Source organism: Struthio camelus, chromosome 11 (genome assembly GCF_040807025.1).
Source record: "Struthio camelus isolate bStrCam1 chromosome 11, bStrCam1.hap1, whole genome shotgun sequence".
NCBI lineage: Eukaryota > Metazoa > Chordata > Aves > Struthioniformes > Struthionidae > Struthio > Struthio camelus.
The window spans coordinates 24,479,952-24,502,905 of NC_090952.1; the positions used below are offsets into that span (position 1 = coordinate 24,479,952).

Genomic DNA, 22,954 nt, shown 5'->3' on the forward strand with positions numbered 1-22,954 from the left:
GACACTGTGTGTGTGCATCCTGTTTCCATTAAAAGGAAAGTTAAAAAGAAGGAGCAAACAGGGAAATGCCAAAACTTGTCGTGTTGGGCCGGTGCAGTGCTGTGCCTGCACTGCCACCATGCCCAGGGAGGTGTCGTATAAGGACTCAACTCCCAACCTGTCCCAGGGTGCCAGGCAATTCCTCAGTCATCCGCCCTGCTAAAAGTGCATCTGAGCTCCCATGAAGAGCTGTGTGCTTTTCTCAGGGCATTGCCTACCCACTCATGCCTCCGCAGAGGCGATTCGGGGCCTCACGCCTGCATCCTCCTCTTGGGACACAGTCCCTGGCCGGTTTTGGGACCATCCTCCGTTTGACATGGTGGCGGCTCAGCCAGAGGACAAATGGGAAATGTTTTGACTCGAGACTGCAGAATGACGGGCATTAGGCCTGGGGGAGATGGCTCAGAATGAAATATTTCATTTCTGGGTGGGAAATAAGGATGTCAGCACAACAGAAATGTTCCAGTGGAAACCGTTGATCTAGCAGATAGCACGTTATCTCTTGAGAAAGTTTAACCGGAAAATACCGAGCTGGGTCCTGTCGGCAACGCGCAGACGCAGTGGCTTCCCGGGGCTCGCTCAGAGTGAAATCACTCCATCTTCTCGCACCCGCGTGAATTTGGAGCTGTTTTGCTCTCTCTGCCTTGCGCCTTTGAAGATGAAGCAAAAAATTCAACAGTATTGAAAAAAGAAAGTCCTGCCCGCATGGTAACTTGGAAGCTGCTGCTCCGGAGGGGGAATGACTCATCTTTATCTTCAGAGCAGCAGCTTGCTCTGCTGCTCGCCCCGTGGATTGCAAACGCTCCAGCCTGAACGACCGAGGGCTCCCTCATTGCCGTGGCCGCCCCCATGGGTCCCGATGAAGGGAAAACATTGGGCCAAGCTACTCGCAAGCTGCTGCCTTCCCCAAGCCCCAAAACATCCAGGAGCAGCCGGAGGCATCGCTGCAGGGCCTCTAGGAGGCCCTTGGACACTGGTGCCAGAGCCCTCCCATTCCCAAGGGTAACTCCGGTTCTGATAAGAGGCAATTTCCCACTCATGGGAAATTAGCTCCTGTGCTAATTTCCCAGGAGGGGTAGCCGAATCGTAATGGGATTTGTGACGTCTCAAGGGTGTAACTTAACTCCTTAGAAGGCTTTTCTGCAGCAGATGGGTATCTCAGTTATGCTGCCCGCATTTTGAGTCAAATGTTTGTTGAACAAGTCGTATTTGTCATCTGGATGCCGCGGGCGCTTTCCCGGCGGCTGTGTGCTTGCGCAGCGGCTCTGGGTTGATGGGAGAAACGGAATCGCCGCGCTCGGCGTGTCTGCCCCGTTGAAGCCCCTGACGTGCTCCCCGCGGGCGCGGGGCAACGCTCCAGGACGTGCACGTGCATCGGTTTGTTTTACCTAGCCTGAAACGTAACACAGCACCGTATTTTGGTGCTGAGCTCGAGCAGTGGTTTCAGAGTGCCAGCTTATACGATAAAAGCTTTAATCAAAGAAGAGAACAGAGATTTAAAAATAGTACTGAGTGCATGTAACACACCAGGGCACATCTGGCTACGTGAGTCACTTTTAACCACAGGCAGAATTTTTTTTAAAGGAGTGGGACCTCTAATGTTACATTTGTGAAACTTTAGCGCATGGGCTAAGTAGCTTGGGAAACGACTAGCAAAATCTCCTAAATATAAGGAGGCACAAGGAATTATATCTGTGCAGTCAAATGGGAAGCACAGATTTAATTCCATCTGAAAGGGAACAGCATCCACAACTGAATTCTGAAAACTACTGAGTACTTATTTTTGTCAGCCAGTTTCTCCTTAGGGAATCGCTAAGGCAAAACATCCTGGGGCGAGAAAAACAGTATCTTAGCGACCTCCTGAAAAGACAAGCTGTGATCTTAGAGTCAGAAGGGATATTTTTAAAGGCATAAAAAGTACCTGTCAAGTGCTCAGATGTTGCTGGATTTCAATGGGTTTCAATTTTCCCTTTGATCCTTTGGGAATCTCCCCCCAGTTAGTGGTTTCACACCGACCTGGAGGCTCGGAAATGTCTAACTCGGTAAGGCCCAGTGGTGGTTTAAGCATATTTTCTTATCTACGCACAAACTGAAGTTGTTTGCAGAACTGGCACCCAATAAAACCATGATTTTGAATATCTGTGTTTCCATACAATTTATTTAAATCAAGAAGTGGCATTTTCTGCTCATAAAGTCAATGTGCTGACCAGCTTGCAACGCACAGTGGGTGGAAGCAGGACCTCTGTGCTTTGGCTCTGCGCAGCCGGAACAGGGAGGCCTCCCCGCGCCGGCAACGTTCCCTGCATTAACTGCTTGTTGGGATGGTGTTTCCAAGAGATGGAAAAGCAAAGGAACCGGAGAGAAAGAGGCAACTTTGGACTGCCAGGTTTGAAAAAGTTAGTCCTGCAAAGAAGGTGGTTTCTTCCACCACAGAACAGACAATTACTCCCCACGAAAATGTGCAGCTTTCATTTACACTGTGTTTGAGCTGAGTAAGCTCGGCTGCATCCCGGTCTAAGCCACGTATGCTCTGTGGCCGGCATCTCTCACTAGCTGTTCTTCCTGCCTTTCCCAAGGGCACAAGCAAGCGCGGTACTATCTAGTGTTGATAGTTTTAAAATATAAATCACATTTATGTTAGAGTGACCAGGTTGATGAAAGGCACCTGCACTTGAGGAGGAAGAAGACGGCGTTTGCGATGGCTCACCCTTCCCGGAGGAAGTTAGCCTCGGAGCCTGAGATGGGTCCTCCGGGAGGTCCGTGCCTCCTGCCCTTGCTGCAGAGAGCCTCACCGTGCGAGGGGGGTTTTCACCTTGGGTCTCTAAACAGTCGCAGGCAATATTTCGGGCCTATGTAAGTGAACATCAGGACTTAGTGTTTGATTCAGTAGGGGCAAATGGTTTGCAGAGGGGACACCGTTCAGCAACGTGGATGCGGCTCTGTTTCTGAGGAGTGCTCGAGCTGCACGACACGCGGCACCTTCACGGTGAGAAGCGCCGTGTGCTCTCCATCCCACCAGCTCGGGGATGAACAGGTCTTAACTGAGCCTAGCTCACGGTCTGCTGAACAGGATGGGGTCTGCTGGCCGGCTGGAGATGGCTGGCGGGGTGACTTCTGACCACAGCCACGTGGTAGCTTCGCTGGATGCCCCACAGCTCCAGCTCCCCGCTCGGGGTCCCGTCCTCCTCGCGCGGCACAGGCGTGCTTTCGGGAAGGCAGTGACACCTCTTTCGGGTGGGTGTCTTCCCGGCCGGTAGGATACCTCCTCCTGGCCCTGCTTGCATGGGGACGGCGGTCCGGCAGGCGGTGGAGGAGCCCTCCAGCGCCACGGCTCGCTGCCCAAAATTTTAGGCTCGAATGCCGCTCCGGCCAGCTCGGGCGCTCGCTACGTTCAGTATTCGTTGCCGCTCTGCTCTTATTAAAGATATATAAAGTTCTGCCTGTTTTATCTTTTTTCCTTCAGGGTCCAACATGTGCAAAAAATCATCTCTGCGTTAAAAGAAACCCAGCTTTCGTGTTTCCAGTGAGCTGCAAGCTGCTGAGCGCAGCTGCGTGCCCAGCGCAAGCCCGCGCCGCCCGAAGCCCGAAGCCTCGGCCCGCCGCCGGGCCCAGCAGCGATTTCGGTTCTGGTGCCACCGGCTGCAGGAGGCTTACATGAAGAACTGAGACAGGCTTAAATCCCTCCTCGCCTCCGCCGACGCGCGGCGCCAGCCGTTAACCAGCTGGCCTCGCAGCGGTTTGAAGCTCCGGGGCGAAGCTTTTTCCTTTTGCATAAATAGCAGAGATTTCTGTTCTAAATCCCAGACGTTTCAGGGAATTGTGCATGCGAACCCTTATTTGTTCATGTATTTCCTGCGCGTCACACGAGTCATTAAATATACAAAATGACTTGGGAAATGGCCTCGTGAAGGAGGCTGGAGAGGTTCCCCCGGCTCAGCGCCCGCTCCGTCCCCGGGGCGCCCAAAACCGCCACGGACGGGCATCTTTCTAGCGCTTCTCGCGTGTCTAGCGCTTTTCCTCCTCTCTGACACCTGCAAACGCGTCGCAGAAAGCAGCCGCGATGAGTTCGGCGGGCCGAGGTAGGCCTAGACCAAACAAACGCGCGGCCGCCGCGGGCGCCCCGCTCAAACAGCCGTTGATCCGGGGAGCTGCACACCGCGCGGCGCCACGCGTGCCCGTCCGCCGCCCAGGGCGCTCGGCTGCCCCGGGGCTGCCGGCTGCCTCCCGTCCGCCGCGGCACCCAGGCACTGTCAGGAAAGCCGGCTCCTTGCGGTAGTTCTTATTAAACTACGTCAATTCAGTGAAATGAGTTGAACCGAATGAAAGGCTTTCGTAGGAAAAGCCAGGCAGCGCAGCACTTTCGGCGCCCCCGGGACGCGGCGCGCGTCTCTGCCGCCGGCCGGCGGAGCTGCTGCAAGGGGCTCGCGGGGCCTCGGGCGCACAAACGCGGCGGGTCGGCGTGACGGCAGCGCCCGAGCGCGGAAGCGTCTCCCCGAGCGTCTCCGCTCACGGGTGGCTTTATTAAAATGAAGAACAATTGTAACCACATGGAGGAGGGGATAAACCGATCAGATATGGATACGCTTCCGCTAAGATGCAAGGAGACGCAAGCGAAGGGACAGAGCAGCCCGCTGGGTACAGAGGCAGCCAGTTGTTCCCGGGGCCCGACGGCGCACGCGCTGCACGGAGAAACGCCGAAGTTTGATTTCAATGCCTTTCCGCTCAGCCGCGGGCTGCCCCTCAGTTAAAATGCAGATGCCCCGCATTAAAGGGCAGCCCCTCAGCACCCCTCGGGAGCTGCGTGACAAAAAGAAAGCGGCAGCATCAGCAGCCCCACGGGCGAGGGAAGAAATCACTGGGAGCGCCTCGATGCCTTTCTTTCCTCCTGCAAGGGCGGTCGATTCACAGCGCCGTGCTGGATTTGGCCCTGGGGAGCTGCCTCCGGAGCGCTGCACCCAAACTGCTTGCGCAAGGAGCCGAGAGGGGGTTAAGCAGCTCCGCAGTGATGCCTTGAGGCAGAACAGCTCCAAGGCTGGAAGTGATTATTCCCATTTAATGAGCATCCTCACTTCATTTTCAAATAAACCGACTCTTTTGGGAGTCAGCTCGCCCGACCAGGATGCGCAGGCTGGCCAGGAAACAGCATTGGGCAAAAAACAAACGAAAATGAAAAAGGATGATGGAAATTCTTCCCTTTGGGGGGGGGGGGGAAGGATAAAATCATCAGTATTTGCAGCGGGCCCTGCGTGGCGCAGCATGGCTCTGGGCATCCCACAGCCTGGAAACGCAGCGCCACGGGGCGCGCGTCCGCGGCGGAGGCAGTGACGGCCTCTCCGGCGGGGCTGCCGGAGCCGGCGGGAAGCAGCAGCTGGTTTTGCAGCCAGAGCCCTGCTCCAGCGAGCGTGTTTTAATATTAAAAGGATATTCCCCCTGGCAGCAAAGCACCTGGGGCTTTACGGGCCCCTGGGGCGCAGCGGGGATGGGCAGCGCGTATGGACGCGCCGGGTGCCACGAGGCAACAGCGTGACGAGCTTGGGGCCGTTCTCAGCCCTCACAGCGATGCCACGTGCAGCAAAATTCCCTCCTGTGCAGTCTCTGCCCTCTCTCCTCCCCACATCGAGCCAAGACTGCTCTCCTCCGTTCGGGCATGTCCTGCTCCAGCCACCCCAAATTGGGTTACCGTTCCTCTGCACGTGCACGTACAGACCGTGGAGCCCTAAATCTCAGCAGGTTTGGTTTCTCCCGGCTCCATGGGAAGCGTCTGCAGGGCAAGGGCTCCCGCACGCGTCTAGAGGTTGCACCACCTGCTCCAGAGACACCTGAGCATTATATTCCTAATGAACCCCACTCCTATTTGTTTCATATTTGCCTTAGGTATCATAACTAAGCAGCACCTTTTTTGACTCATAGGGGTGTTGCAGAGACGGGGGTTGTGGCCCGCACCTACCGCAGAGCTACCGGAAACGGCGGAAGGAGGAATTTCAGCCTCCAGCCCTGGGCAGCGCTCAGCTGGATTCCCGGATTTCCCTAGAAGCACTTCCTCCTCTCCGCTGTGCAAGGATGGTGCACGCCATAATAATAAATATCTTTTAATATAATAATATATTTATATAATGATATGCTAAAAAAATAAATGCGCTCAGAGCGTTTATGTCATTCAGAAGCGAAAGGACAGACCCAGTTTCTCCTGTGTTGTCTGAAGTTAATGGTGCCCAGCACCGGGCGGCGGGGCTCATTCAGCTGCGCGGCCCCGGGAGCAGCGCGGAGCAGCTCGATGGTCTCGGTCGGGGAGGCAGGGGCAGAGGGCGCGGAGGAAACGGCCTGGAGTTAGATACGTCGCAACCTCTGCAGAGCAGCGGCTGATGTAATTTTGAAGATGTTTTATTGCAATTAATTCAGCTGCCCCATCTGTGTAAGATATTAGTGGGTAAACGAGGAGAAGGAAATGATGTGCTCCTTGGCTAGCCTCTGCAAGAGGCTTGTGTTGATGCTTTTACAGCTATAAGAAACATGACAAGCAAAGCCTGTAGCGTGCTGTGGGACGAAAGGCACTCGGCCCTGTGAAAAGACTCATTTCCATAACTTTACCTGACTCAGCAAGAGAGGGGTACGAAGTAAGCTGAGTTCTGCTAAAGGCAGATGGGATAGCTCTCACAAGTCTCCTTTCAAAACTATCCACGCAGCTTGCGCTGCTTTTGTGCAACGCTCTTCTCATAGACAACATCTGGCTTTTACATCCCAGGCGAGCAGGAGCCGAAAACGTGCGCAAACAACAGGAAACGTTCAGGTCGGTGGGTAGCCGCTGCAGCCTGGCGGAGGCAAAGGCCGTACGCTGCCTCTGCCAAGCAGCTTTTCAGGGATTTTCTGCTGTGCTTTATCTTCGTTCTTCAAGGGGGAGCAAACGCCAGATACAGAGCTGGCATAACTAGGGGCTTTTGCTCATGCACTCTCCACGTGGCAACACGTTTTATGGGAGATTGACCAGAAATAGTGCCACCACAATATCACGACCTGATTGCTGTTTTCATTGCCAAACATGCCTCACTCAATGAAAATCATGCTAGAAAGCTCATAAAGAGGGTCAATCTCTCTGCTCAGAACAGAAATCCAGGGGAAACCCTGCTCAGCCATGGATCTCTTCGGCCTCTGGTCTGCAAACGTACAAGGAGCCAGGTTATTTCTTCTCTGATGTGCGCTATGTTGTATTTTTGTTTGTGAATTGTACCTTCCTCGCGCCATTTACCCAGGCCGAATGGGTGTCTCCAAAATTCCCCACCGCCCACGTTGATCTTACGAATTTAAGTCTTCCAAATTTTGTGTGCAAACAGGTGAAATATTCCACTATTGCTAAGCTAGACTGAATACATTTTTTGCTTGCCCTCCTAAGTCAATATTCTTTTGCTGGCCAGAAAGACGAGGGCATGGACTTTTGGTGCAGTCACAACTCGTAATTGAGGATTTATATCTGCACAGCTTCTGCAGTAAAGTACCCCGTTATGAGATAGGCCAGTTTCATTAGATTGTACCGATACCATGTGCACGCTGCAGCCTCTCAACGGTACAAGCACATTTTATGACGATTTGTTTGTCTCTGAAGAAATAACTTAGCAAATAAACACTTATTGCTCCTGCGGTCTTGTTCAGCTGTACTAGATGTGCCTAAATCTGTCATTTTTTTCTGCCTCGAAGGAGGAGAGCATGTGAATTTAATTTGTGCTCTATTGCTTTTGGGAAGATTACGATGAGGCACTACATTGCATCCTGTGGCAACTTCAAACCTCGTTTTGAAGCACTGGTCCTGGAAATACACAGTGGATAGTTCTGTAGGGGATGATAGTTCCCATGGCTAGGTTTAGGAGAAGTGTAGTATGTACTAAGCTTTACTACTGGGTCAGCTCAGCTGATTAAAGGAAAACTTCCAAATCACTGACAGTTACTAAATTTGCTCCACTTGGAGCCGTTGAACTGTTACTTGTTCGGAGATAGATTTGGTAATGTGTTTCCTGACAGTAATCAACAATTTGTTTAATATTCATTGTGATCTTCAACTGGAAGTGAACCTAAAGACAGATTGCTTGGCTGTAAGAACCATCGATTGCCCCAGAAAGCACACTTACCAACTTACATCCTGGAGAACAGGAATATACTGTCACTTGTTTGTGCAGCTTTTGTGACGTTAAGAGACGTGGCGGTCAGCTCTTCTACTAGAGCCTAGCTAGACCGTGTCACATCCAACTTCGGTCAGATCTTACACCTTCCACACAAGCAGTGCTGCAGAAATCGGCACGAGTGCTTGCAGAAGACGAGCAAACCTGGTTCTTAATAGCTGTAGTATTACAATCATACATGATATAAGCCTGTTGTTTTCATATTGTAGTGATAAATTATAACTTATTATGCGTTGGCTGGAGCAGAACGCCTTCTGCCAGTGCACGTTCCTCGTCCATCCCCACGTGTGGGAGCAGGACGGACGATAACGGTGCGCTGCTTTAGCCGGCCTCATTGCAGGCAAGAGGAGGAATGCTGTGCTCCACGTTTCCTCCTTACGATAAGTTAGACCTCTGCCACCAGTTATACGGTTCGAAAGCAAGATTTTACAGAAGTTTGAGAAAAAAGGCTTAAAAACATTTTTTTAAATTCCTCTTACGTTCTCAAAGCTGACCTGCAGTCGTATGTGAGGCATTGATACCCTTTGCCAGAGGGGAACAAAAGCATATAAGCCTGCAACGATGATACATTATCTAGCCTGGAGAATACGCATTCTACAGAGATGGAAACAGTTTTGTGCAGTGATTAGTAATTTTTCTGCAAAAAAATGTTGTACTTATTGCTCAAACTAGAAGAACAATGAGGCTTTGTAGAAGACATTGATTATCCTCACGTTTTTGTTAACTGTTTGAACTTGTGTATGGTAAATGAGAATGCAATTATTTAATGAATCATAAAGCATCCCCATGCTAGCACCTCAAAGCTCAATGCCTTGTAAGCTTTACTGCCAAAACATTTCAAAAAATAAAAATAAAAAGAGCTGTTGATGGGAGTGATATTAAAAGCCATATTGTAGTCCGTTGTAGAAATATGTATAGTGGAGGCCAAGTGCTGTATTTTGCTCTTTCCTTTGACATTTCCTGGAATCATTGCCTTACTCACACTTACCTCACTTACTGCGTAACAATGAAAAAGAAATATATTTGGCTATTTTTTCTCCAAGATGGTAAAAGCAAGACAAAAAGCAAAATGCTGGAAAAGGAAGATGAAGATAAAAATTTGGCTTAAAAAGAATCAGATAGTCAGACTTCCTGAAAATCTGACTCAAACTATGAATTGCCTCCCCTCTCCTAACTGCCTCAAAACATGCATACAAAATTAAGAAATAGAGTAACGTAGATAAATAGTACAACTCAAAAATTATATAACCCTACTACTCTTCATAAAAATATACTTCAAAGAGAGCGAGCAAGGAAGATTTTACAGGAGAAATTCCTGTACAACTTACAGATGAAGGCAATTATGGAAGAGCACCTGGATTATGGGACAAACGGCTCCGCTGAGTCCTGGTGCTGCGTTCTTCAACACGACCTGCGAGGCTCCACGGCTGCGGGAAGAGCTCGCTGCTGTCACAGGATCACAGGATCACAGAATCACAGCATGGCTGAGGTTGGAAGGGACCTCTGGAGATCATCTAGTCCAACTGCCCTGCTCCAGCAGGGTCCTCTAGAGCATATTTCCCGGGTTCGCATCCAGGCGGGTTTTGAATATCTGTAGGGAAGGAGACTCCACTACCTCTCTGGGCAACCTGTTGCCCTCACTAGGGCAAACCACTCCGGGGTCATTTGAGAGATGTTAATGTTTTGATAGCACAAATAAATCTATTTTAAAAATAGCTGCTACTCCCAATCCAAAATTCTGCTTCATTGAGATTAGCTGGAGGGAAAAAAAAAAAGATTAACTGTAAAATGACTTTTGGAGCATACGAGCAAATTTCAGGATCATGTATTTGCCTTGAACAAAATTTGCAAAGGTAAGGGAAGAGTACTGGCTGCGACTGGTAGGCTGCTGTCAGTAAAGGTTTGCTATTTGTTAGTGCTTATGTGCCTGAGGAAGGCTTTCCAAACACCTCCGGTCAATGTAAGAGGACGAGGTCCTCATTAGAAGTGTAAATATTGAAATCATGCAAGAATTGGGAAGACTCAGTAAGCAAAACATTTTGTGCCCCCTCTGTGATAACTTATATTCTGGACAGGGAAAGGAATGATTGGCCGTCTGATCCTAACTTCACTAACTGATGCAGGCCTGGATGATACAACAGACAAGATTTACTGGTGCTTCTTAAAAATTGTAACTCATTTAGCAATCCTTACCACTTGTGAGTCAAAAAAAAAATCATTAAAATGTCAGCGTTAGCCCTTACTTGAGTCCTTCATGCTCTCGAACTAGAGTTACTGTAGCACTGAACAGTATGAAAATGGTAAGTGGCGTATTTAGGTCAGATACTGTCTTTGTAGCTGCTATGTTAAATTTTGCAACGATTCCAAGTTCCTGAGGCACTTACACCTCAGACTGCGCTGATGTCCTCCCTTCTGGCTGAATGGTATTCCCTGACTCTACTCCCTGCGGTAGTCTTCTCCGATTTTCCCGGCTTTCCTTCCACTTTGCTCACATTTCATTTATCTTTCCAGACTCGGAAGGTTTTGATCAATTGTGCTCTCAGTGTTTCTGCTTTTTTCACACATGATGAATTTTAATGCTCAGCGGCCACAACAATTCCCCCTTCCTACATATTTGAATATTTTGACTGCGTCTCTCTAGCGAAATGCTTCACTTACATTGGAAGTGTTTCTCGGAGAATAGCAGTGATGTTCAGGCTGCGTCGTTCCCCGTCCCGCTACAGTGATTCTCTGTTGCCCCAACAAACGCCCTTTCCACGGTGGGAGCCTGCACAGACGGCAAAGAGAGATGAATTGTTAAAAAGTGGTATGAACAAAAATCACTCGTTAAGTTGGGGTTTTGCACTCATTTTGCATTTGTGGAAATGGCTGTGGAGGGTGAAAACGAGCTGAAATTCAAGGCTTGTACACACAGAGTTTATCTATATTGGGCTATTCATTTAAACCACTAACGTGTGCAAACACGCACTGGTCAGCTATTTCCTCTTCTAAGCACAGAGCAACTCTGATAGCTTGAGCCCTTTTGGGTGGTAAAGGCACTGGTGCTACAAGGAGAGGCAATTCAGGCACCTTCTTCACTAAACTTTAATACATTTGTCGTTAGCATGTTGTTTTCTGTGGGTCCCAGAGGGCATGGCTATAAGATCACGGCTAAGTCACAAACCGACGCGGCCATTTCTGGTGGATGCAGAACGGTTCTGGGTTTGGAGTCACTTGGACACGCTGCCTGGGCCCGTGCTCGTGCCCATGCCCGTGCCCCGGCCTCAGCAGGATTTCGGTGTGGGCACAGACCCGTACGAAAGCTCTCCCGCAGCGTCCAGCGAGTCTGGACCAAACTGCCTGTGGCTGGCTCCGTAGGCACGTCCAAGGCTCCGAGGTCCAGCTGGCTCTGCTACCAGGGCGCCAGTGGCTAAGAAGGTAAGACCTACTTCTCTGCCCAACAGCATTAGCCTGGAGTCTAATCACTGGAGTGACTTTCCTTACTGGAATTCCTGGGAAGCCACTGGGACCTCCTGGATGCTGCTGGGAACCAATACAAAGAGTAGGACAAAGCAGGAGAGCAATGGGAGAGCAGCGTTCTTCCAGCTCTTTTGGAAAAATTGAACTTACCTCTAGGGATTCTTTGGTGCAGTAACTTCCTTCGGGAAATGTCCAGTTCACACTGTGAGAAAGAGCAAGAGTAGGACTCGGATATACGCTGCTCTGCAAAAGATTTTATGTGAGGCTCTGCCAGCCTCGGCAAACGTGATTTACTGCTGCTCAAATCCCTTTCCCCTCTCGGAGGCTGCCGTAATATCCGCAGAGCGGCAGCAGATGGTCTGCTGCGGAGCAGCTTCCGCGGGCGCCGTCTGGCTGCCGGCGCTGCCCTCCGGGGCGGATGTCGGCCTGCGGGAACGAGCTGGGTTCGCTGAGCAGATGTTAACGTTTACTTCAGGTTAATAAAACAACTCGGAAAAACCTGCTCCGTAGGGTCTGCTGCGCGTTAGCAGGGAGCAGACGTGTAGGTGAACTTTGCAAAGACAGTGACAGGCGCGTGCGTGGATGGAGCCAAGCTGCCTGTAGCAGCGGGTGAAGGGCCAAAGCCAAAGGTTTAAAATGAAGGACTTACCAGATAAAACGCTTTCAGGGCTTACCCGTTGGTCAATATGCATCTCCTCTCTCATTTCAGAGTGATGTTAGTTCTGTCCAGCTGCTACTCTGGCATGAACTTGCAGATCTATTTGGCACAAAACATCTCCGGTACAGAGGGAGCATTAAGGACCTGATCCTGGAAGTAACTATTTCCCAGACTGTAGCCAGCAAATGCTGTGAGCAGAAAGGCGAGGCAGACACAGCGTCCGTGGAGCGCGTGAGCTAGCTGCCGGCGCTGGAAGCGGGTCGACGCATCCGCATCTCCGGCAGCGCACCCGGAGCACTTACAGAAGGGGCTGCAGGTTGTAGTGTTCACGTTGGCAGCGAACGCAAGTCAAAATAGCTGGAGAAATGCTGCTATACATACAATATTCTTAACTTCAACGGTATGGGTACTCCCGTATGAACATACTCTTTCCGAACCAGCAGTTCTGTTTATTCTTTATACTGCCGTTAGGTGCTGAAAAATATACACGGCTAGAGCAAATTCTGTTCAGTGTAGTTATCAAACGTCACATTCGGTGGCATAAATACTTAGAATACTTTTCTGAAAGGAGCTACGCTTTATGTAGACTTTAACAGGAAATGCATGTAGTTACAGGTTTGTGGCAAAGTTATGTAAAAAACCCTTACCTCCTAAATGGCTTTACAGTAGTAATTTTGTGTATTTGTCTTGTGATATGTTTATATTCTGCGATGCCTGATAGAGAACCTACAGCAAAGTCAAGGCGGTTTTCTCGCAGTAAAATATGCAACAGAGATCTCAAAGCTTTGCAGAGAAATGTATTAACTATTTTCGGACAAATCGTATTAACCACAGCATGACATTAGAGCAATCCTAGCGCACAGATTTTCTCTAAGACTGCCGTGCACAAGAAGGGTTAGTCCGTGGTGGCGACGCATAGCCAGCCAAGCAGAGCTTTGCCCCGCTCACCTCTAACCTCCTCAGGGCTTCGGGGGCAGCTCTGGGGTTTTTGGTGCCGCGAGGCCCCAGGCACGCCTGGGAAAACCTGCCCAGTTTTCGGGGTGGAAGTGTTGGAAGACCGCTGGAGCGCTAGTAGCACCTGGCTAGTTTGCCAAGTCCGTAGGAAACAAGTGGGTGTATTGAAATGGGAAATGAGGTGGAAGCCGGGCTGTAAAACCCCCCCTCTGCCATGTAAGCAAGCAATGAGGGTCAGAAAATTTCGGTGTGGTTGGAAGCGTGGGATCGGTTTGAAACTTGGCAAAATCCCACGGTAAATGTGCTGTGGAGACATTACCCTGCTTTGTGAGTAAAAAGAGCTGAAAGAGCATTGTATCTATAGGGGCATGTGTTTCATAGCTACAGTTTAAATACACAGCAGATTTGCTTTCCTTCCGAATGAAAATAAGTAAGTAAAAAGGTGAAGAACTAACTGTTACAACCAGCCGTGTGTCAAACGGTCCGAGTGAGCACGTTCCAGGATTGCAATCATCCTATCTGGAAACATTTAGGAAATATCCAGCACGTCCCTATGTGCACGTCTCTTCTCAACGGAGACAAACCCAAAGCTCGGGCGGGTGAGTAGAGTTTGCCATTGGCTGGCACAAGAGGCCATTTTCAAGGACGGAAGTAGGAAAACACATACAAAAACCGCTTTACTCTGCAAATGAGACACCGACTTTCTCGTCAGCCTGAGCGTAGTGACGAGTTGGCTCCCTGGGCTTGATTCTGCTTCAGCTGATGTAAATGATGTGAAGGGAACAGAAGTGAACCTGCAACTGTCCCAAGCAAAAGCTGCTGGAATTACTGAGCTAGCATCTCTTTCTCTCCCAGGCAGATGATGCACTGCCTTTGACGAGCCACCTGTGAAAATCTCGAGATAAAAGGCAAGTTTACAAGTAAGGAACTGTAGGGATATGCAGAGGGTATCAAATGTGCGATAGTATCAAGTATTCAAACGTATCAAATGCTCTGATATGGTTTCACGTTTTTGCTTCACCTTTCCTTTAGGGTAAAATCTGGCATCTTTCAGGACCGGACGTTTAGCAAGCCGAAGTCACGGAGCCGCTAGGCGAGGTGGCTGCCGTCGTGGCTGGAAGGCTCCCCTGGCCTTCCTAACTAGTTTTGCCCCAAGTCCTGCCCAGAATTGCACTGCTGAAATTCCTCCTCCTTCGTTAGGGCTGAAGAGGTTTAACGAAGGTGTTATTTGATCTGAGATTACCTGCAGTCAAAAATTTGCTGAGTGTGAGGGTTTAGTAATTGAGACGTGTTTCCGGGAAGCCATGCCAGCAGCGCAGCAGCAGAACGACAGTTCCCAAATAAGAGCAGCAGCCACGTGAAAGAAGGAAGAGGAACACGAAGAAACTGTTCTGCTACTGTACCGCGGCGTTACGGGAGCAGGTGATGCAGTTCTGAGCGTTTCCGTAGCGGACGGTAGAGTCAAGACAGCAACAGCTCGGAAGCAAAGCGCGACGGGATTGTCTTTTCACCGGGAAATAACGCTGGCCTCAAGTCTAAGCCTACTTACAACGCTGCTGGGTTTTATGCGTACACGTGCCACTCGCACTGGTCAAGTTTCCCAACTTAGTTTGTAGAAGCCAACGATTCTCCTTTTGCAAATAGTTTAGATAGACTCCTGGAGCAAATTTGGTGACGCGTTTGCTCGCGCGGAGCAAAACGCCTTACTTGGGGGGCGGCTCCCACCGGGCGCCACCGCCGCCCGCCGGCGGCCCCCAGCGCCTCCGAGCACCCGCCGGGCAGCAGGGGGCGGGGCTTGCAGGGGCGGCGCCCCGCCCCGCCCGCAAGACCACGCCCCTCCCCTTAGCCCCGCCCCTCCCCCAGCCCCGCCCGCCGCGGCCCTGGCGGCGCCTGCGCGCGGGGCGGGCGGCCCGCCATGTTGGCGCGGGCGGTGACGCGCGGCGGCTGGAGGCGGGGCCAGGCGGCGGCGGCGGCGGGCGGGCGGGCGCGGGGAGCGGGGCCGCGCTCCCGGTCCGCGCGCGGCGCTTCGCGGGAGGCTGCGGAGCGGGGCCCGCGGCCGGGGCCGGGGCCGGGGCCGGGCGAGCAGCCGCGGCCCGCAGGTGAGGGGGGGACGCGGCGGGACTCTGCCGGCTCTGCCCCCGCCGGCGTCCCGCAGGGACCCGGGGGCCTGTGTCCTGTGGGGCCTGTGTGCCCGGGGCGGCCGGCTGGGGCAGCGGGGCCGGGCGGGGGGGGGAAGGGGCTGCCCTGGGGGCGTCGGAGCGCTGCTGGCCGGGAGGCAGCCTGCTCGCGGGACGGGGGGAGGGGGCGCTGCTCCCTTGGGGGCACAGGGGAGCATTGGGGGATGCCCTTAGTGCAAGGGGGGGGGGACAAGGGAAGAGTGCCCTGTGTGCAAGGGTGCGGGGGGGGGACAAGGGAAGAGTGCCCTGTGTGCAAGGGGAGGGGGGGGACGAGGGAAGAGTGCCCTGTGTGCAAGGGTGCGGGGGGGGACAAGGGAAGAGTGCTCTGTGTGCAAGGGGAGGGGGGGGACGAGGGAAGAGTGCCCTGTGCGCAAGGGTGCGGGGGGGGACGAGGGAAGAGTGCCCTGTGCGCAAGGGTGCGGGGGGGGACGAGGGAAGAGTGCCCTGTGCGCAAGGGTGCGGGGGGGGGGGGGGGGGACAAGGGAGGAGTGCCCTGTGTGCAAGGGTGCGGGGGGGGGGGGACAAGGGAGGAGTGCCCTGTGTGCAAGGGTGCGGGGGGGGACAAGGGAGGAGTGCCCTGTGTGCAAGGGAAGAGCCCCCTGTTTGCGGCGGGGGGGAGGAGGGGGCAAGGGAAGAGTGCCCTGCTTGCACTGGGGGGTGCCCTATGTGCAAGGTGGGGACAAGGGAAGAGTGCCCTGTTTGCAGTGAGGGGTGTGCTGTTTGCAAGGGGAAAGGTACCCTGTTTGCAAGTGGGGAGGGGGACATGGCAAGGGTACCCTGTTTGCAGTTTGGGGGGGGTGTACCCTGTTTGCAATGGGGGGGGCTACTCTGTGCGAGGGGTATGCTGTTTGCAATGGGAGGTGTATCCTCTGTGCAAGGGGGCTGCCCTGTGTGCAAGGGGGAGGGAGAGAGCGTGCTGGAGGGGTGGTTGTGGGCTTGTGCGTGTGTGAGACGTGTGCTTGGGGTACTGGGCTGAGGGCTGGAGTTAGTAGCAGGGGTCTGCAGGAGAGGGTCCTGGGCAGCAGTGAGTGGTGGCAGGGAACAAAGCGGCGTTGCCTCTGGGGACAGGTGCCCCGGGAGCGAGTCCTTCAAGCAGCACTGCTGGTGGCTTGCTGCAGGGAAGGGACTGGTGTATTTTGTGTCTCTCTCCGAAAAAGTGACTTAGCGCTTCAGCTCTCCTTTTCCAGGCACTGTTTGGTAGTCATTGTAATCATTTTCTTTCTTTCCCCTAACCCTTTCTGCTCATCGGAGTTTATCGTTTCATGGTCTTTGAGTAGGCCAGTGGAGTTTGGGATGCAGGAAGGGATCTGAGGGATTAGTCCGTGATGCAGCCTTTAGAAATGGGTGTTACTGTAGGTTGTGATTAACTTGCTAGACCCTTTACCCTACTCACATAAAATGTAGGCCAAGCTCTGGTTTTCCTGGGTGCTGCTCAGGACTTTTCATCTCCTAAGGAAAAGCCTGGTGTTAACTTGAGAGCTCTCCGACTCTTGACTCGGCTCCTGTATAATTCAGGAGCTGCGAGGTGCACATCGTTTTCCAGTTTGGAATGGCACTGGCCTCTTCAGCTTGACTGTTCTGAGTGTTAATGAAACAAATGCTGACTTGGACCTGCTGTGAAGTCTGCCCCAGAAGTATCTCCCTTATTTAAATATGGCTCATGCATTTGAATAGACTCCACAGAGTAGTCTTCCTTATTCTTTCCCTAGTGAGCTATGCACAGCGATAATGCTAATGAAGAACCTTGAGGGCTCTCTCCCCACTTCTCTGATTTCATGGTAGAGCCTGTTCTGCAATGCAATCCTATCTAATGCTAGAATACATTGCCGAGCGTTGATAGTAAAAAGTTTGGGTAGTAACTAGAACTAAATGACACCTTGAACGCTCTTCTTATGATCTCTTTGATTCTGTGATTTTCAAAATTGTACTTCTAAACATTTTCCCTCACTTAACGAAGTTCAAAAAATCGCAGTGAGCTGCCAGCACAAATTAACGTGCCGCTCTGCTTCAAAGAAGCAAGACTGTTTCTAGTAAGCCTTGGCTTGACACCAGGTATCGAAAATGAATTTCAGTGGCTTTGCCCCAGCCAATTTTTTTTTTAAACTTTAAATAGCTTCTGCTGCTCTATAATTCACTTACCATTGCCTCAGATGACTTTTAGTTTCCACTATTACCTAGTTTATAGCAGTAATGGTGACCAGAGGATTTCTGTCGCTTGAGGTCTCACGGACACAACTTCTGGTGATCCCGTGGTAGGTCAGCAAACTCATCTGGCTAGAAAAAAAGGAGTGTGCACAGGCTTCCTGATCCGTTTTGCAATGCGGCCCCACAAACGATAGGACATGGTGACTGTGGGGAGATGATGAGCGCTGGGGTCATCTAAACCGTCTTGTGAGGAGCTGGTTTGCTGCGCTACAGGGCTGAGTGGGGTGGAGCAAAGAGGGAGCACTTTCAGCTGGTGTCACTGCGGAAGACATGGAGATTGATGGTGAACCCTTCGATAAGCTCTGAGGGGGCTCAGAGGGCAAGCAAAATGTAGCTGCTGCAGAAGGGGCCCTTGTGCTGGTGTGTAACCTGGCCAGAAACACAGGGGGATTGGGCATGCAGACTGAAAACTTGCTATTTCTCCCTGAATGCTAGTAACTCTTAACTTTTTTTGTTTTACAGCAAGCTGAGAAAAATGTATAAAGCATTTAATTCTTGGAGTTCCTTTAAAAAAAATCTCAGGCTAGTTAGTGTTTCCCCATGTAATATGATCCTTGTATACGGTTCTTTGACAGTGAGATCAAGCCCGGGAGGTCTAGATCTACAGGCATAACCTCTGCTGCCTGATGTTACCTCCAGGGCTGTATGTTCTTAGTGTGGCCCAGCTATTGCCAAGGGGTAGCTAGTCTGTGCTGCAAAGAAATGTGTTGGTAGGGATTCCAAATAAATCAGCAACGTGTTCTGCTAGAAGTGTTTCTGCTATGTCACCTCCACAAACACCACAATCAAAGCTGTCAAAACTGCTCTTCTTTCCCATAGTTGTTATACAGCTGAAATAGCTGCGGTGCTTAGTACATGGGTTTTTTTCTTCCCCCTCACTCTTTTAGGTGATATCTGTGTTGCCAAAACTTTCCAAGAAATTGCATCAAGATAAAATTGAACAATTGGAAGTGTGTTTATTTTAAGAGCTAGCTGTCTCAGGGAGGGTATTTGGTGTTTGGGCATTTTGCTATACCAGTAGCACCGAACTTTCCGTAAGGGCTCTTAATAGCTCACGAAAGTTGACTTCAGTGGCCTTAGGCTAGGTTCTCATGGCTAGGTGCCTTTATCACAAATCTGGCATAGTGTGTACGGGTATCAGTGGGAGGTGAAAGCTTAAATGGATGGGACAACCTATGTTCTGCTTTCATTCCAAGCATGTCTACTTTAAGAGTTTTGGAGACTTTTTGTTTTGTTTGGAATTCTCACCGCTCTATTGTATTGTTGAAATACTGGATGGAAACATTTTTACCATTTTCCTTTAACTATTTGTTGTGCAACAGGTTTCTTAAAATTGGGAGACTAGAACTTAATAAAAAGCTAGTTTGGAAGAAACATTTCTTAGTATATTTGCTCTCTCTAAGCAAAGTGTCTTTGAAAAACTAGGAAACAGGTAAGCAGTGTTAGATGATAATCTCGGGGAGAAGAGGCATGCTTTCAGTACAGATGCGCTGTCAGAGATCTTTGATACATTAGCTGTTTTCATCTGAATTTATTTACATAAAAGAAAACTTATTTATGCGTTGTCTCCTTACACTATGGTGGGTGTTTCAGGGCGAAAGCATGCTGTGTAGTGAGGCTAGGGGGTATCCTGTTTAGGAAAGCATTGACAAGTCGACTGGAGCTGTAGGTGCCTTGATGTGAGATACAGGGCATTGCAATGTGAGACTTGATATTGGTGACGGAAACATTTCCGAAGTGAATTTACTGAAGGTAACTACCTGGATTATGAGGTAGGATCTGTTTGAATACATGAGGAGCTTGCAAGCTGGGACAAAATTCAGTCCGATTCCTTTAACTGACTTATATGTTTCAGAAGACTAATCAGAAGAAAATTCAAAAGCTTTCCCATGGTCAGTGTAGAAGTAGCTTGTTCTGTAATGAATTTGATGTCTTCCCTGTCTATTTTGAGAAGCTGTTTTAAAGTGAATATTAAGTGTATGTTAAGCTTCTGGAGAATGCAGCAACTGCTGATTTGTGGTGTTAATTGGTGTTTTTGCTTTAAGCTCACTGTGGGAAATATGTCGGTTTTTTTCCTTTTGTGGAAACAGTACTTTTGTCAATACTAATGATACCGGTCATGTGATTTTTTTGGGGCTTTTGTTTTAAGCTCTTTGTGATTGATGCAGCTGCTGTTGGCATAGTCTGTGAGATTTGTTTGGCAATGCCAATACATTCTCCATTTTTAAAGCTGTTCTGTTTCATTCTTTTAATAGGAGGTACTTAAAATGTGAGAATGCTTGTGTACAGGTGAGAGTCGACCGTGATCAGAAATTTTGTTGTCGGAGGAGTTCCTAAATCTCTTGCCTCGTCCTGAAGTTGCTTAAATCTTGGAGAAGCTTACAGTCGTCTTCTGCTTCCGTAGTAAAGAGTGTCGGTCTCACCAGGTGCCCTGTGCCTATCTGAATTGTCCAATTATATATTCTGCTGTTCCTTTCTGAGGGACACCGTTTTGGAGGGTGCCTAAGCACACAGTGATGCACGTGGAAGGATATCGAGAGGCCAAAACTGCTTGCATCTTTTTATATAGGTGTGGATAGGACCAGAGGTAGAACCCACTGTGAACAGTCAAAGTGGCAGGACTATCCATCGCTGATGTCAGACACCTTCATGTGGCTCCTTCTGCCTCCTGGTGTATGTGCCTGTTTGTCCTGCCTCTTGAAAATCTCTTAATTTGCCCGAAAGTGGAGGTTAGAAGCTGCTTTATGATAGAGGCCTTCTCCCTGTCTAAGCTGTTCCACTTTGTTGCAACATTGTTGGGTCAAAGCATGTGAGAATTCGTGTTGCGCTGGTGCAATGGTTACAGCTGGGGATGAGAAGGTGAATACCTGTCCCAGCTCTGAGGACTTAGAAGTATTTTTAATAGGTAGTGCCGTGCTTGGTGCATCTTCGTGTGTCAGTTCCTCTGTGAATGTACGTTCCCATCTTTGTGCAGGAGTGAAGGAAGAATTTTGTCCCCTTGTTCCTGGTGAGAAAAATAAACTGAGAAGGCCGTTTTTATCCTTCCGTATCATTCAGGGATTGCAGACCAGGATTTAGTGACGCAACAAATGAGAACCATGGTACGTTGTAAGCCAGCTTGATTACACCTCCATCTGGTCAGCTGCAGACTGTAACAAGGAAGATTGGGTTCCATGTTATGAGAAAAATAAAATGCCGGTTTTGAGTTATACAAGAGTTAATCATTAAATGGTAGGCAGTAATCATGTAGATCCAATGAAGCGAGGATATACAGGTGAAAATCAATCCGATTCCTTTTTCCTGGTTGTTTTCTAGGATCTCTGTGCAAGTAGTCTCTTTTTCTAGTTTCAGGTTGAATGTGCTCCGCTTGCGTTTCATTTAGCATTGTGGGATTCTTCTGAATAACTGACCTTATCTGATAATGCTAATGTGAAATACCCAGCAGCATGTTAAGATATTCTAAAATATCCAGTAATTTTTTTTTTTTTTGCTGTACTGGCACAAAAATTGGACCTTTAAAATTGAAGCTCTATTTCTACATTGTACATTGACGTAGTATCTTTTCTATATATTTAAATAGTTTTATAAGAGAAATAAACACAAAGTTTTCATTTCTTTTACACTTTAAGTATATTCATAAACCTATTAAGGATTGAAAATTAGCCCTCCAAGTGGGACTCATACAGTTAAAGCTGATGCTAGAAGCTTTGGGCACAGTTTGGTGCTGCGGCTAGTCTGATAGATCTTAAGGCTGCTGCCAAAAGGGATGGTCCTGCCTTGAGGCCGCTGCAGACCCCTGTAGCTTCCTTTGCGGCGCTGACACTTGTGTGATTGCAGGGTGATTTCTTTCAAGCTGCTTATTTCATGGGAAACAAACTCCCTCAGTAACGTTTTTATCAGTTTAACTCCCCCTGTGGCTACGCTTTGCTACCACTCTGGTGAGTAGAGGTGGGAATTGAGTGGCCGGAGGTGAGTGGAGGGGAAGCAGGACTGCTCCTCCTGCACGAGCTGGGGCTGGAGTGATGGAGCGTCAAACTCCACCTTGCAGGGCTCACGCTTTGCACTACTGATCTCTGCAGTTGCCTTTAAAGAGGTGTCCCTGGGACAACTACTGTCAAGGTTTGCAGCTGCAAAGAAGCTGGGTGATCCACCTAAATATTTTACTGAAAGTGTGAATTTGAAATTCCGTGTGAAATTAAGGTGGCGGGAAAGCTTTGCCTCTTAGCTCTGGGAGGAGTTGAAGCGCCACCTGCATCCGGCTCGTAGATGCTCTTGGGCTCCTGAAGGAAGCTGAGAGGAAGAAATGAGTTGTTCTTCTGCTTGGGCGACTTCTGGCTTTGCAGTGCCCCGACTCTTTCAAGGAGCTGCAGTATTATGAAACAGGCATGATTCTGGGCAAGTTTATTGCTGCCCACAGGTTTTGCATAGAACAGAGGAAGCAAGTAGCATGTCCGTTATTTAAAGAAAGCTATGAGTGACACTGGAGTCCTGCAGGCTTAGCAGGGCGGCTGTGTTTTGGCTTGTATTCTGTTTGTTTGTTTATTTATTTGGGGGGGGGGGGGAAAGCTGATTATCTACTAGGAGGGCCAGAGCTGTACAAGTGCTAGTGCTATGTATTACAAGTACAACATATAGTATAAGTACTTGTACTATATATTAGTAGTTCATGCGTTTTTCCCCTCCCAGTCAGAAAGGCCGAGAGAGCTGGGCCTGTTTAGCCTGGGGAAGAGAAGACTGAGAGGGGATCTCATCAATGTGTACAAGTATCTGAAGGGAGGGTGTCGAGAGGATGAGACCAGTCTCTTCTCCGTGGTGCCCGGGGACAGGACAAGAGGCAGTGGGCACAAACTGAACCACAGGCAGTTCCACCTGAACCTGAGGAAAAACTTCTTGACTGTGAGGGTGACAGAGCACTGGGACAGGTTGCCCAGAGAGGTAGTGGAGTCTCCTTCGCTGGAGATATTCAAAACCCGTCTGGATGTGATCCTGGGCAATATGCTCTAGAGGACCCTGCTTAAGCAGGGAGGTTGGACTAGATGATCTCCAGAGGTCCCTTCCAGCCTAAACCATTCTGTGATTTTTCCACTCACTACTAGTGAACAATTTTTTTAAGTGGTAGCAACTAAAAATTACAAAATATGCATGTGGTTGTAGAGTCATTGTCACTTAGTAATGACTTTTGTTTATTGCCTGTTGATATTGAAAGGTTTTTAACAAGAACAGAGTTCAGCTGAGGAGTCAGCTGAGCAGTGATGTTATACTTAGAAAAGGAAGCTGGACTCTTCTGTCCTGTT

At 49.8% G+C, this 22,954-nt stretch overlaps 1 protein-coding gene and 1 long non-coding RNA gene across 12 annotated transcripts in view; one reads left to right on the plus strand and one right to left on the minus strand.

The window, feature by feature from the left end:
• Nucleotides 1–6,169: 6,169 nt before the first annotated feature.
• Nucleotides 6,170–15,041, minus strand: LOC138068709 (uncharacterized). Of its 4 annotated transcripts, none has more exons than XR_011143416.1 (4): nt 12,316–15,041; nt 11,817–11,868; nt 10,866–10,974; nt 6,170–9,963 (listed from the first exon to the last, which is right to left on the minus strand). It is a non-coding gene; the product is annotated as an uncharacterized lncRNA (long non-coding RNA). The 4 variants fall into 4 exon arrangements; XR_011143415.1 differs by having other exon boundaries at nt 6,170–8,365; nt 9,536–9,963; nt 11,817–15,041; XR_011143414.1 differs by having other exon boundaries at nt 6,170–9,798; nt 11,817–15,041.
• A 237-nt stretch (nt 15,042–15,278) lies between these two features.
• The window catches only part of KLHL13 (kelch like family member 13), an 88,352-nt gene continuing 80,676 nt past the window's right edge, over nt 15,279–22,954 (plus strand). For 3 of the 8 annotated variants that reach the window (XM_068956766.1, XM_068956773.1, XM_068956774.1), the window contains exon 1: nt 15,283–15,377. The gene's annotated coding sequence lies outside the window, so the exon portion shown is untranslated. Of the gene's footprint in view, nt 15,378–22,954 lie in introns of all 8 variants that reach the window. The other 5 variants (XM_068956767.1, XM_068956772.1, XM_068956771.1 and 2 more) reach the window with 4 other exon arrangements.